Below are 12439 nucleotides of genomic sequence, written 5' to 3'. Positions count from 1 at the left end.
AGATGTTATTGATGTGAAAAACTAGGGAGGAATGCTTAGGAAGTATTGCTATGTGATAAATTTGGCATTAATTCAACCATAAACCCAGTGAGGATAACATTTTCCAATGACAGGGTAAAACTGAATATATGAGAAGATTGATCGCTGCCGCACTAAATATGAGCTGAAGGAATTATCAATCAATCAATTAATCAATCAATATTTATTTTATATAGCACCTTTCATAGTGGACCACCATCACAAAGTACAAGATACAGTAAGAATAAGAAAATCCATAATACAGAGAAATGCATAATACAAGATACAGTAAAGAAACAATGCATAATACATTAAATACAGTGGAAAGTGCATAATACATGATAGTAGCTTAATAGATGAAATAGTAGCAGCAACACAGCAGCTAATAGCAGATATCAGGCTTAAAGAGCATGGAAAGTAAGAGAGAACAGTTGGGTCTTGAGAGTTGATTTCAAGCGAGCGACGATGGGAGCATCACGCACCAAAGCTGGGAGAAAGTTCCAAAGAGTCGGAGCCATGAAGCTAAACGAGCATTCTCTTGCTTGGTGCACTTTTGCTTGTGGATAACAAGCAGGCCAGAGTCGGAGGACCTCAACTATATACTTTCATTCTTCCATAACAACTGTACTCATAGCAACCATTCTGACCTGACTGACGTGCTCACCTTTCACATTACAAAGAAAAAATATGTTTTTCATCAGCTTTCTAAAGATGAGCTTCAACAAATTCTAAACAAAAAACAACCACCTTCTTTCAGCAATAAAAAGCACATAGAGAAATCATGGAGAATACCCAGATCCAGTCCTTTATACTTTATATGTTAAACGTATATTTGAAAGGCTGGACAATAATCTCCACTTGGTTTTGATTTGTGACTTTGCAAACCCTAGTGAAAGCCTAGTGAAATATAGCAGAGTTAAGTAGTGTAAAGCCCAGAAAGGTACTTTAAGAACCCTGACAAACTTTGGTAAACTATGGTACATGAAGAAAGCATGGGAAAACTGCAAAATGAGGTGCAAATTTATCTAGGTAAACTTTTATAATGGACAGGGAGTCTTTAATTTCTCCAGACTTACACCTCAAAGGGGTTTATAATTCTGACAAGGAGTTTTTAATTGTACAAGCAGTACAATGTACCATGCTGTGTTTGCAATATCTGTGGGAATTATCCATTGCATTACTGTTAGGATGGAATTCAGCAAGATGTGTCTGTTTAATCTCAAAATTGCTTAAGTAAGACAGAGCTAGGTACATTTGCAACCATTGTGTGGATCTTGCTTAAAGTTCCCTGCTGAATAGAGCCAGACAATTGAACGCGTAATTGGATTGAGCATACTGGAATGACTTAAGTTTGTGCATTCATACAAAATTAAGTCTGGTTTCTCAGCGAAGATTAAAAAGTCAAAAAGCTGCTAAGCCATTTTGAGCCTCGCATACAGACCTGGAAGGACAAATTCCACTTTTAATGCTTTTGTTTTGTTTTTCTATTATGCCAATAAAGCAGTATTGTTTTGATTTTTATATTAATGTCTGTTTTTGGACCTTTTTCTTTACGTGTGAAATTGACAGAATTGAAAGTCGTGCACAAATACAGTTATTAAACCTGTATTTTGATTTCATAAAAAATATCTGTTGGTCTGAGCAGGGCACAACTCATTGCTCGGTACTAATCTGTACGTTTAGCAATTCTCTTGAAAAAACATCCATAAGTTATTTTGGCCAATAAAAGTATATCTATTTGAATCTTGATCGATTGGGAACGATGTCATTTGATATTATTTTAAAATCGTTGTTGATAAATTCAGGGCCTGAGCCTGACTTTACCTAAGTAAACCTTGCTGCAGCTAATTCAATTTCTAATAGTGAAAAACAAAAGGATGCCGATGAAGTGCCAGAACACATCTATTGGGAAGGCCGTTTATCTGGACTGCCTGTTTGCTTCATGTTCTACCCAACAGGTGGCTTTGTTAGCAGATAAGCGGGTTAAATAAAGTAAGACGCTCAATGGGATCAAGGCAGATTACAAGCTAACCCTAAGCTCATGAGAGAGGGATTTGTTCTGCTTCAGGGAAGGTTAAGCTATCGTTTGCACACAATGCAAGATATGCCGCCACAAAGTGTCTCCAACCAGACAAGTGAATTGTTCAACATCTTCCATTTCAGCACCAACCATGCCATCAGCTGCACTGTATTGTCCCATTCACAATAGCATATAACAGTGATGCTCTTGGATTGCTATATATCATGCTGTAGAAAGGCCAAACTAAACCCATTTCAAAACTTTGATGACCCCATACAGCCAAAAGCAGTTACACTCACATTGTGGCTCTCTGAATAAAATAGTGTATTTCCAATCAGCAAAGATGCAAACATCACAGTCAGATTTAGATATGTTCTCATCGGGCAGAAATGTTAATATTTGTAATCCTGAATAGATACCATAACCCTGCTTGACATGCTTCTCAAAATTCAAAGTTTCCGAGGGATAAGTCCCAATACCACCACTCACTGAAAAAATACTCAAGACAGTGAGTCATCTATTGATTAGCAATATTTATGTAAAGCAGTTGCAATGCTGCAAAACTGCAAAAGATGCTTTGTTTTGTGAGACACTGGCGGTTTAAATTCCAGTTCTTCAACCAATGTTTTCTGTCAGCAACTCTGTACTTTAAGAGGGTTCCTAAGGGACAGTGTGCAGACGTGACTCAATAAGCACTCTCAGTTTCTGTTAGACTGTGTTGCATTTGGAGATTGTTTGATGCTTTTTGTAATTCTCTGCCTTGTGTGGTCCATAGTGAAATCGTGCATTTAGAAAGCCCATTTTCTTGTCCTGTACATTGTTTTCCAATGCATTTTATTTGTATAACTGAGTGATAATTCCATACAATAAACCGTCATGATTCTAAATGTTACATTGAATGAGCAAGGCTTTCTCTGAATTATATGACAAGTGGAGTGTATGTGCCATGGACTTTCATTAGGATAGCCAATCCATATTTCCTCTATGTACTGGACACTTTCAAATACAGGGATGTCACAAAGGCTGCATCAGGTGTTCAGTGTCAAATGGCACCTAGCTAGATTTGCAAATTTAAAAAAAGGAAAGACCAATTAATAGCTATAACTACAGTGCTACCTCACTTTTAGTATTGCACTCTTTGTTACACACACACACATACACACACACACACACACACACACACACACACACACACACACACACACACACACACACACACACACATTCAGTATATATGTATGTGTATGATGGGCTATGTAATATCTACATAAGGAGTGCTAAAAAACTGTACTCTGTATTTTTGCATTTTTCTATGGTTTTACCACGTTTAAATGATGAATATAACATAGTTTACCCTGTTTATTTAGTTATGTTTAACCATACCTCTCTGGGCTTTAGAATGCATACCTCTGCTTTGCCATGCTTTCAATATCCATTATGTAAGAAATAACCCATGACAGGGTGTGCGGTAAGACAATTATTAGCGCACAGTCATGTGATCTTGTTCAGCCAATCACAGCACTTAATTTATCCAAGCCATTTTAAAATACACTTTGTTATGCTTATATGGAATAAAATAGTTGGAACTAGTGCACTTTATCTAGGCATTCTTACATTTAAATGTACTGTATGCCTAAACTGGGAACTCCTGAAAGTGTCCCTGTATAAAACTATTCTAGAGACTGGGAAACAGTCTGACAGAACAGATGTATCTAAAGTGCTTGACAAAGTCCTTGTGTAACAGGGTGGAGGCTGATCGTGAACTGGCGATCTTGTGCACCACAAGCGAGTTCCTAAACCACAATGCAAAAGAGCTTGGTTCCGAGTACCTGTTTATTTAGATGGTGCCACTGAAGTGTGGTATTTGAAATGATAGGGAATTGTACTTATCCTTACTGTTTGAGCTGCATTTTGAAATATAATGAACTGCCTAAATGCTGTGTTGGCATAGCCCACCTTTGTCCAGTGTGTCCAAATTTGCAGGAGTTATACAAAATGCCTATACAGTTTTATGGAGTGTCTGAAAGTCAGCTGCAATCTCAATGCAGAGTTGATGGACAGAAATAGTCTTATAAAAGGCCTATATAGTCAAAATACAGCACAATTACAGTCAAACTTTTGTGGTACTAGCACACTATTAATCATTGTTATAGGGGTAGCTGATCAGTCACATGCTACCCCTCACCTCCTGCATAGAGATAACCAGATGATATATGAGCATCTCAGCACTGCTCATGAGCTTGGCTCAATGTTGCTGTTTATGGAATGAGGCCCAACTTTGACCTTTAAAGGCAGGTTGTCCTCATCCATCTGTGCAGTACAGCACATAGATCCAATTTACCAAAGCTACAAGGGAAACGTATACATTGTAATAATTGGCAAAAAAAAATGACTGATCATCCAATTACTTGGACATAATTAAAATTCTGCTCGAGAGATGGAGTTATAGATATGGATCTGATCTGTACTAAATACATAAAACAAACTGGGCTATGGTTAATAGAACTGAGAGATGAGGGGAAACTCTAGAGAATACATCTGCTATTGTAAGGAGTTCCGTTCTGAAGACTAAACTATTGTGATTTTCATGGACAGGATCTGTGCAAATCTTAATTCTAGGTCCAATTTTCCATCTCTTCTGTGAAATAAAGAAATTCAAGAGCAACTTGGTATGCTTATTACATATCACAGTTGTCTTAACTAATGTATTCTTCTTGTTTAGAAATACTTTGTTTTACAGTTTGTGGCATGTCTTACTGATGTCATTCTTAATCCACTGTTGCAGGAGTCACATATCACTCTGGTGTATCAACTAAACTGACAGAGAAGGCAGCTCTGTTGCGTTTCAAAATGTCACCAGGATGTGATGACTCAGACACAAAATGACATATAGTGAGTCATTCTTTTCACATGCTGTATCAATTTCTATTTCTTTCTTCCATTATATTCTCCTGCTGGTTTTATCATTTTTTTATACTTATAGAATCTTTTTGATCTTTAAATAGGTTGCCACTCATACATCTCGCACATTATGTTGGCCTAATGATATTATAGACGGTATTATTATCTCCCTCTGGGATATATACAATATACAGTAGGTCCTATAGATCTCTTTTAATTTTGTAACCCACCATCCTTGTTTTTAGTTTATACAGCTTTGCTGCACTAACACACCTAATGAAAGCTTTACTAGTTAGTCATTGGTAATGCAGTTTATACCGTTCCATTGCTTTTTGATTTGAGGTGCAAAATTTAGTACATTTTGATGCGTTTCTTTTTTTTTTTTTTTTTTTTGTTTCTCCCTTTGGAAAGCCTGTCCTCATGTGGAGTGTGAGCCACAGCAGCTGTGTGTGGGTGTAAATGTTTAAATGTAAATGCGTACACTCATACATTAAACAAGGGACTGTGGTGGATACCTGTTTGTTTTCCTGTTGGCCTGGCAATACCATTCTCCTCATGTCTCACTTCTAAAACTATTCTGTTTAATTCACTTGACTGCTAATATTTAGTCTATATAACAGCAACAAAACTGGAGGCAATGTTTAAAGATCTTTTAGTTTGTATTTTGTATTTTTCCACAAATATATACAGGTGCTCTCCACTTATAATGGATCCTGTTGGAATTCTGTTTACAACATACTGAGGAGACATGTCTTAGTGGGGAATTACTCTGGTTAAAACTGACTCATTTATTACATGTATACCATTTAATATATACAGTCTTCCTGTTCCACAGGCAGATATATTGCACGAATAAGGTACATCGTAACATGATATTATTTACGACATTGTATGGCCCACAGGGGCGTGTTCTGTATAAATAATAGGCAGTTTGGCAGTTAAGCTTTCTTGCATTGTTTATATTTAAGGTACTTATGTTCACAGTTACATACAGCAGTTCAAACTGTTTACTATGTACTGTGTATATAAAGTACTGATTTCCATTGTCCCTTGGAGGCTGTTATAAGTGCACCTGTGTTGTGATATTTAGAATTGATTTGAAACCTCCCAAGTTTGTTTTAACAAAAAAAAAAAAACACACAGAAAATAAGTAGCTGATCAGTCACATCCTACTGATTATTATTTATAATAGATAGACTAGAATAATCGTATGGTATCATTTTCAAGATGTTTCACATTGTCTTAGTGCTCTGTCAAGGCAGTTTTGTCTTGGTCCGGATTTCAGGTGGCACCCCCTTTAAAACATAACAGAAATCTTTTTTAGTTGAAGAGATTATTAGTAATATAAAATGATATTTGGAAATCAAGAAACGAAACACGGCCAATCAAGGCGAGACATCATTAGGAAATCAATACCAAATGAATCTCTCACATAAACATAATTATTTATCTGACAGGCTGATCTGATATCCAGGCCAAGCATTTGTGTGGCTTATAAACCTCTAGGATATTCTTATATAGCAATATATAATATTGTGGTGTATGATTCTTAATAGTTAATTACAACTGTAATAGGAAATAGCATAGACTTTTGAAAAAAAAAAAAAGTAAAATTACAGAAAATACAGCACACTAACCTCCTGCTGATAAAACCTTAGCCCCAGTAGATATTGCATGTGATCGTCTGCTAGATTCCAATTAGGGTCTAATCTCCTCTCATAATTCCGACATTGCCTACAGTGTGAAGCTGAACTTTTAACAAGCATGTCATCTGGGAAACGGTCTAAATGTATTTACAGGGCAGTGACGTCTTCCATGTAACCAAAGAACGGCAAACATCTTCCTACTACTCCTGTGTATAAGAATGTGGTTAATACCTATTTTTTTAACAGCTGACTTCTGGTTTAGTAGTGCTCCATTGCGAAGGTACTAGAAAGTGTCCTACACCTTTGTGTATTGCACAGATTATAATCAACATGGGAATGCTCGAAATGCGTTCACAAAGCGCTTTTAAGAAAACGTGTTACTGGCACACGGGGTGACCCCTGCGGGAAGATAATTTGCTGAAGAAGGGTATTAGCTCTGATATTAAGACAGAAATGGTACCAACACCAGCAAAAACATTACGTGACTTGAGCCCTAAAAGTCTATGATATAAATTTGGTGCAGATTTCATGTTCACCATGTGTAGAGCGTGACAGATTGACTGGCATAGGCGGTGCATTATTTGTGCCGGTGCTTGCCGGCGTTTGGGCTTGCTGGGGCTTAACTTTCTTACCTATTAAAGTTAAAAATATCATACTATGTTATGCTCTCAAATGCAAGCTGTCTGAGAATTTAACATTTTCAGTTTGGCGTAATATAATGCACCGACGTTTTCTTAAAATTCTCAACAATTTTATTCATTATGGAAGTTATTGTGTTCAATAAAGGCTGCTACACAGCACTGGAGCGGCGCAAAATAAATAGGACTGAATCCCATTTTTTTACGGTTTGACGCACGTCAACTAGGGCAATGAGCAAGATGAAGCAGTATCCAAAACGGAGAAAACAATAATACTTGTCATTGAAAACATACCCAGAGCATAATGACAAAGTGCATCACAATTATAAAGATACAGATCTGAAAGATAATATATGGGAGTCCATTTCGAAGGAACTGGATAAGCCTGGTGTGTATGATTTATTGCCATATGAATACCATCAAATAAGACACTCGTAATTTCGACATCATGATGATGAATATGTATCAGTCTTGATCATAGTTTTGTCAATAGCAATTTTTAACAGTATAGATCTGGCAGTTTTCAAACCTGTCGCATTGCCTCTATGTCACTTCTGGTGCGTCTGGTTTGCCGCTGCGAAAATGTCTCGTCTCCAATTAAAAAATCACATCACGTCTGGTGTGTGGAGACCTTAGATAGAGACAGACCGATACCAGGGACGTTTACGTTCATGTTTGGTACTCGGCAGCTGAGTGACATGAGGCATACTACTACTTCGCATATGATGTAGAATACGTAATTGTAAACATGTATCACTAGTGTTGTACTCATTTAAATAAATATGTTATGATTTTGAAATATATGGTCACTTATATATAGCTATATATATGATTATAAAATATATATATTTATGCATTAATATTTGTATATATTGATATAACATGAGTAATTTGATATTATAAACTTATATATATATATAATATATCATATATAAATATAATAATATATATATATATATATATATTATATCTTATATAATATATAATTTATTTCTCCAGCATATCTCATAGACAGAATAATAATTTATGACCAGTCATCTATTATCTCTATACACCTATATCACATGGGTAATGACTATTCATTGACCTGATTAATATGCCAACATTTATATTCTAAGAGCTGGAGAGATCGAAACCACAGGAACAGAATACTAATGTATGCAGTCAAACACACCCACGCAGGCAGGGGAGCATTACATTAGAAATGAAATACCTAACAGTTAGTACCGTACATCATAGATGGATAGATCAAAAATCATGATGTTTATAATATTGGAATGTATAAACAAAAATGGAATAATAACTGGGAGCTGGTAATAAATTAGAAAAGAAAAGCACTAGGCAGTCTTATTTTAACAACTGTAGCAGACCAGTGAAGCCCTTTCGGGTCTTAGAGAAAATCACGTTTTTTGTTTGGGGCCGTTTATAACTGTAGCAAAAAAAAAAAAAAAACAATATTCCCATTCATTTGCTCTTCACCCAAAAAACACTGTTTAAAATGGTCACCAAAATGGCTGCCGGTGCATTTTTGGCCTGTGTTTACACCCAGATGACTGTGCCATAAACTAACAAATTCCTTCAATAGCACATAATGAAAACAAGTGTGTCGAGACCGGTCACTGACTTACAGAAATGTAAAAATAAGGATATTTATTCTCTCATCAATATAATAAATCAACCATGTTTAACATTCTGAATAACCAGAAGTGCAGCTGTAAATTGGCTTTGTTTCGCTTCCCTACAGCTAAGTTCCTCTAGGGAAGGTAAACAAACTGGACTGACAAAAAAAGCTTTGATAACGTAGACTGAGGCTGAGCAGTGGAATAAAGGTAGGAAACAGACTCAAACATATTCTTCCAAAAATGGATTGGATGCTGAAGCTTTTTAAAAAGTCAACAACTATGACTGCATCTTCTATAATGATAAATCATTCATACAGAAAATGTACTTTCCATGTGTGGTATAATTTGGTGTTGTCAAGAGAACGAGAACGCTGTTCAAAATTACTCCTTACTTGTGATGTATCTACATAAATAAATAAATATGGTATGATTTGTTCTGCTCTGAGAAGTTATAGCTCATATTAAACTGAAGTAGTTTTTGAGAGCCTTGGGTTTTAAAAATATGCAACAATGTTGTTTGACAAAGGAAGCATGTTTTACATGGGTCCCCAGAGGCTGTAAAAAGCAAGCGGGTGGCATTGCCGTCACCATGGATTAGCATTTATTGGTGCTTATTAATGCTGGGACTGGGTGTATACGGTATGTAAAGTTAAAGTGTTGAAATAAAGTTGGCAAAACTCAAATGATGGGAAACATGTTCTGTATGAATGTGCCAGAAAAACAAATATATATATATATATAATATTTTGAAAAACAATGGTTACAGTGGGATATAATTTTACCGACATTTGATACAATAGCAACCAGGAAATGTACAATTCAAACTGACATGAGAATGAATAATGCAGCACAGAAGCATGAATCTTGTAAATCCCTGCTGAGGTATGTCTAAAGCAGTGCTGACTGGACGCTGCACAACTCCCTGACATTCCAAGCTAATGCTGCTCACCATGCTAACTGACATTCTGTTGTCCTGAATCCCTCTGTCTGGAACAGCAGAGTGGGCATTCAAATTGTGTCTCATGTAATTAACTTAAGTAGAAAAGCCTACTACATTATCCCTGCTCTTCCCTATAAAAACAAATGTTTGCTTTACTCTAATGGTCCAAATGAGAGGAGGGTGCATTCTTGGCAACTGCACAGCTAATATTCACCCTTTGCTTTTCCCTTATATGTACCTGATTAATTATTAGCTAGTAGTGCTGTTTGTTCAATCTTCAAAACCACAAGCCACATTTCTTCCTTTTGGCTTATTCTTTACTGTGTGGGTTTGTGTGTACTGAAGCACAATTGTAAATGATAAAGTCTTTGAAACTTGCTTTGAAACACCATTGTTACAGAGCACTAACACAAGTGGGTTAAAATGTATAAATACATGTGCATCTGTTGGCTAAATATGACCACATTCTACACCAGGGGTGTCAAACTCCAGTCCTTGAGGGCTGCAGGGTCTTCTGGTTTCATTCATTTCAACTTAAGCTCTCAATTAACTTAATTGATTTAATTATTTGTTCAATTGGACATATTTTACATTTTTTCAATATGTTTTACAGTTAAAGATTTCAAAACTGCACTTTATTCAAGGTACACTACCCGTAAAACATTTTGAGGCCTGGAAAGCAGTGTTAAATTTGTTCAATTAATCAAATAATTAGACTAATTAAGTAATGAGTGATCGGGTGGAAGTGAAAGCCTGAAGACACTGCGGCCCACCTGTTCTACACTGACTAGTCACAAAACTAGGAGAATGTAAGTAGAAATGATAAACCCCCTAGTCTAAGTTCTGTTAAAGTTATGGACAAGTATTACACAACTTCATAGGAGAGAAACATGATCTCTGTCACAAAGGGAGCAATAATGGGTATCTTAAAATCCATAATGCATTGACCAAAACATCCCTAAAAACTGTCTCGGGTGTTCCTGGAATGGCAACATTTGCAGAGAAACAGCACGACATGTTACAGTATTTTACTGAGAATATATTTTACTGGCAATGTATTCTACTGACAATGCATTTTCGGTGTCCTCATCTCCACGTTTCCTTTTTAAATGTCATCTGGATCGCTTATGAGCCTGAAGCTGTGTCATGTTATATTATTACCATCACTGCACACAGTATCCCAGTCACATTGGCACCTTGTGCATCATTACCCACGTTTACATTTTGTTTTATAAGGATAGTTTCATTATCACTGTCACCAGCTGGCAAAGTCTTTTAATTTACGTCACTGAGATTAAAATATAGAAGAACGTGGTGTGCTATGCAGTCCAGCGTCAGTAGAGCCCTATTGTATCCTAAAGCAATTAATATAGCGCTGTGACCCTGAGCAAGTGACTTAACCTCCTTCTGCTTTGTCATTCCGATGAGAAGTAAAACCGAGGTCATATTGTAAGTGACTCAGCAGCAGTTGTTGAATAATAATTCACCCCCTAGTCTCTGTAATTCGCTTTGGATAAAAGTGTTTGCTAAATGACTAATTAATAATTATGCACCGACCAACCTCTTCAATCCAATACTACCCTTAATCCAAAAGCTGGATTCTCAAAATCTCTAAATGTCCAATGGTCATGACCCTAACCAATGTTGTCCTTGGGCTTTGCTAGATAATTATAAATGAAAACATCACGTATAACCAGTAATTTGGTGTTCTACCTTTGTTTTAAACATAGGCAGTTATAAATACTGACACTTTAACGTAGAACAATTTGGCATCAATGTTATGAAAACCAGCATCTCTAACAGTGAACGTGGGTGTAACACTGCACCCTACCTTTATTATCTTTATCTATTATAGGACCTTCACACAAAGCTGACATTAACATTGCTTTGTCAAGTAAAGGGTTGCTCTGTTATTGTTCACAAAATGCTGCAGTGCCTGCTGCATTAAAGCATGTGATGCTGTGCTTTAGTTTGCCTGGAAAGACCTGGCATCTGTTAAAAAAAGAAACCTTCATAGTTGGATATGAAGGTCATGGGCTGCGTGGAAAAGCATTAATATGTTTTCTGCATTGCGGCAGTGACAAAAACAGCTGGTCATGTGATGTAAAGCTTGCTCTCCATCTGGAGTGGGCAGATCTTGCGCTGATGTGGCACAATAGAGTCATGCTCAAAAAACTGGCTTGTTGTGTCAAGTTTTTTTTTTTTTAAACCATTGAAAACTCAATGGCAATGCTCACTATATGCTGCAGAAGTTTAGTGATGTTTTTCTTGTTATGTAATCTATGTGATTTCAATTCCATATAAAAAAAAAAGCTTAGCTAAGGACAAATGTAAAGGGGGTTTCTGTTAATGCTTAACCCTTAGCCTGGTCTTGCATGTCTGGGCTGAATGCTTGATTTCCATTACATGCAAGTAGATGTTAAAACCATGCTGATTTGAACTCGGCTCTCGCCAAGATACGCACCAACTAAGATGTAGCTTTACAGTAAACTAATATGATCATCTGCATCTCCATCCATTTGTGTTTCTTTCCATCTGATGATGTTGATATCCTTCTGCCTGGTGTTGATGGCTGAAGTGTAATGCTGACTCCAGGGATCAGCTTATTTTGCTTCCCCAGCACATCAGCACACACAAATGCTGCGATGCTTTCT

Source organism: Polyodon spathula, chromosome 9 (assembly GCF_017654505.1).
Source record: "Polyodon spathula isolate WHYD16114869_AA chromosome 9, ASM1765450v1, whole genome shotgun sequence".
NCBI classification, from domain to species: Eukaryota; Metazoa; Chordata; class Actinopteri; order Acipenseriformes; family Polyodontidae; genus Polyodon; species Polyodon spathula.
Note: the sequence above shows the minus strand (reverse complement) of the source record.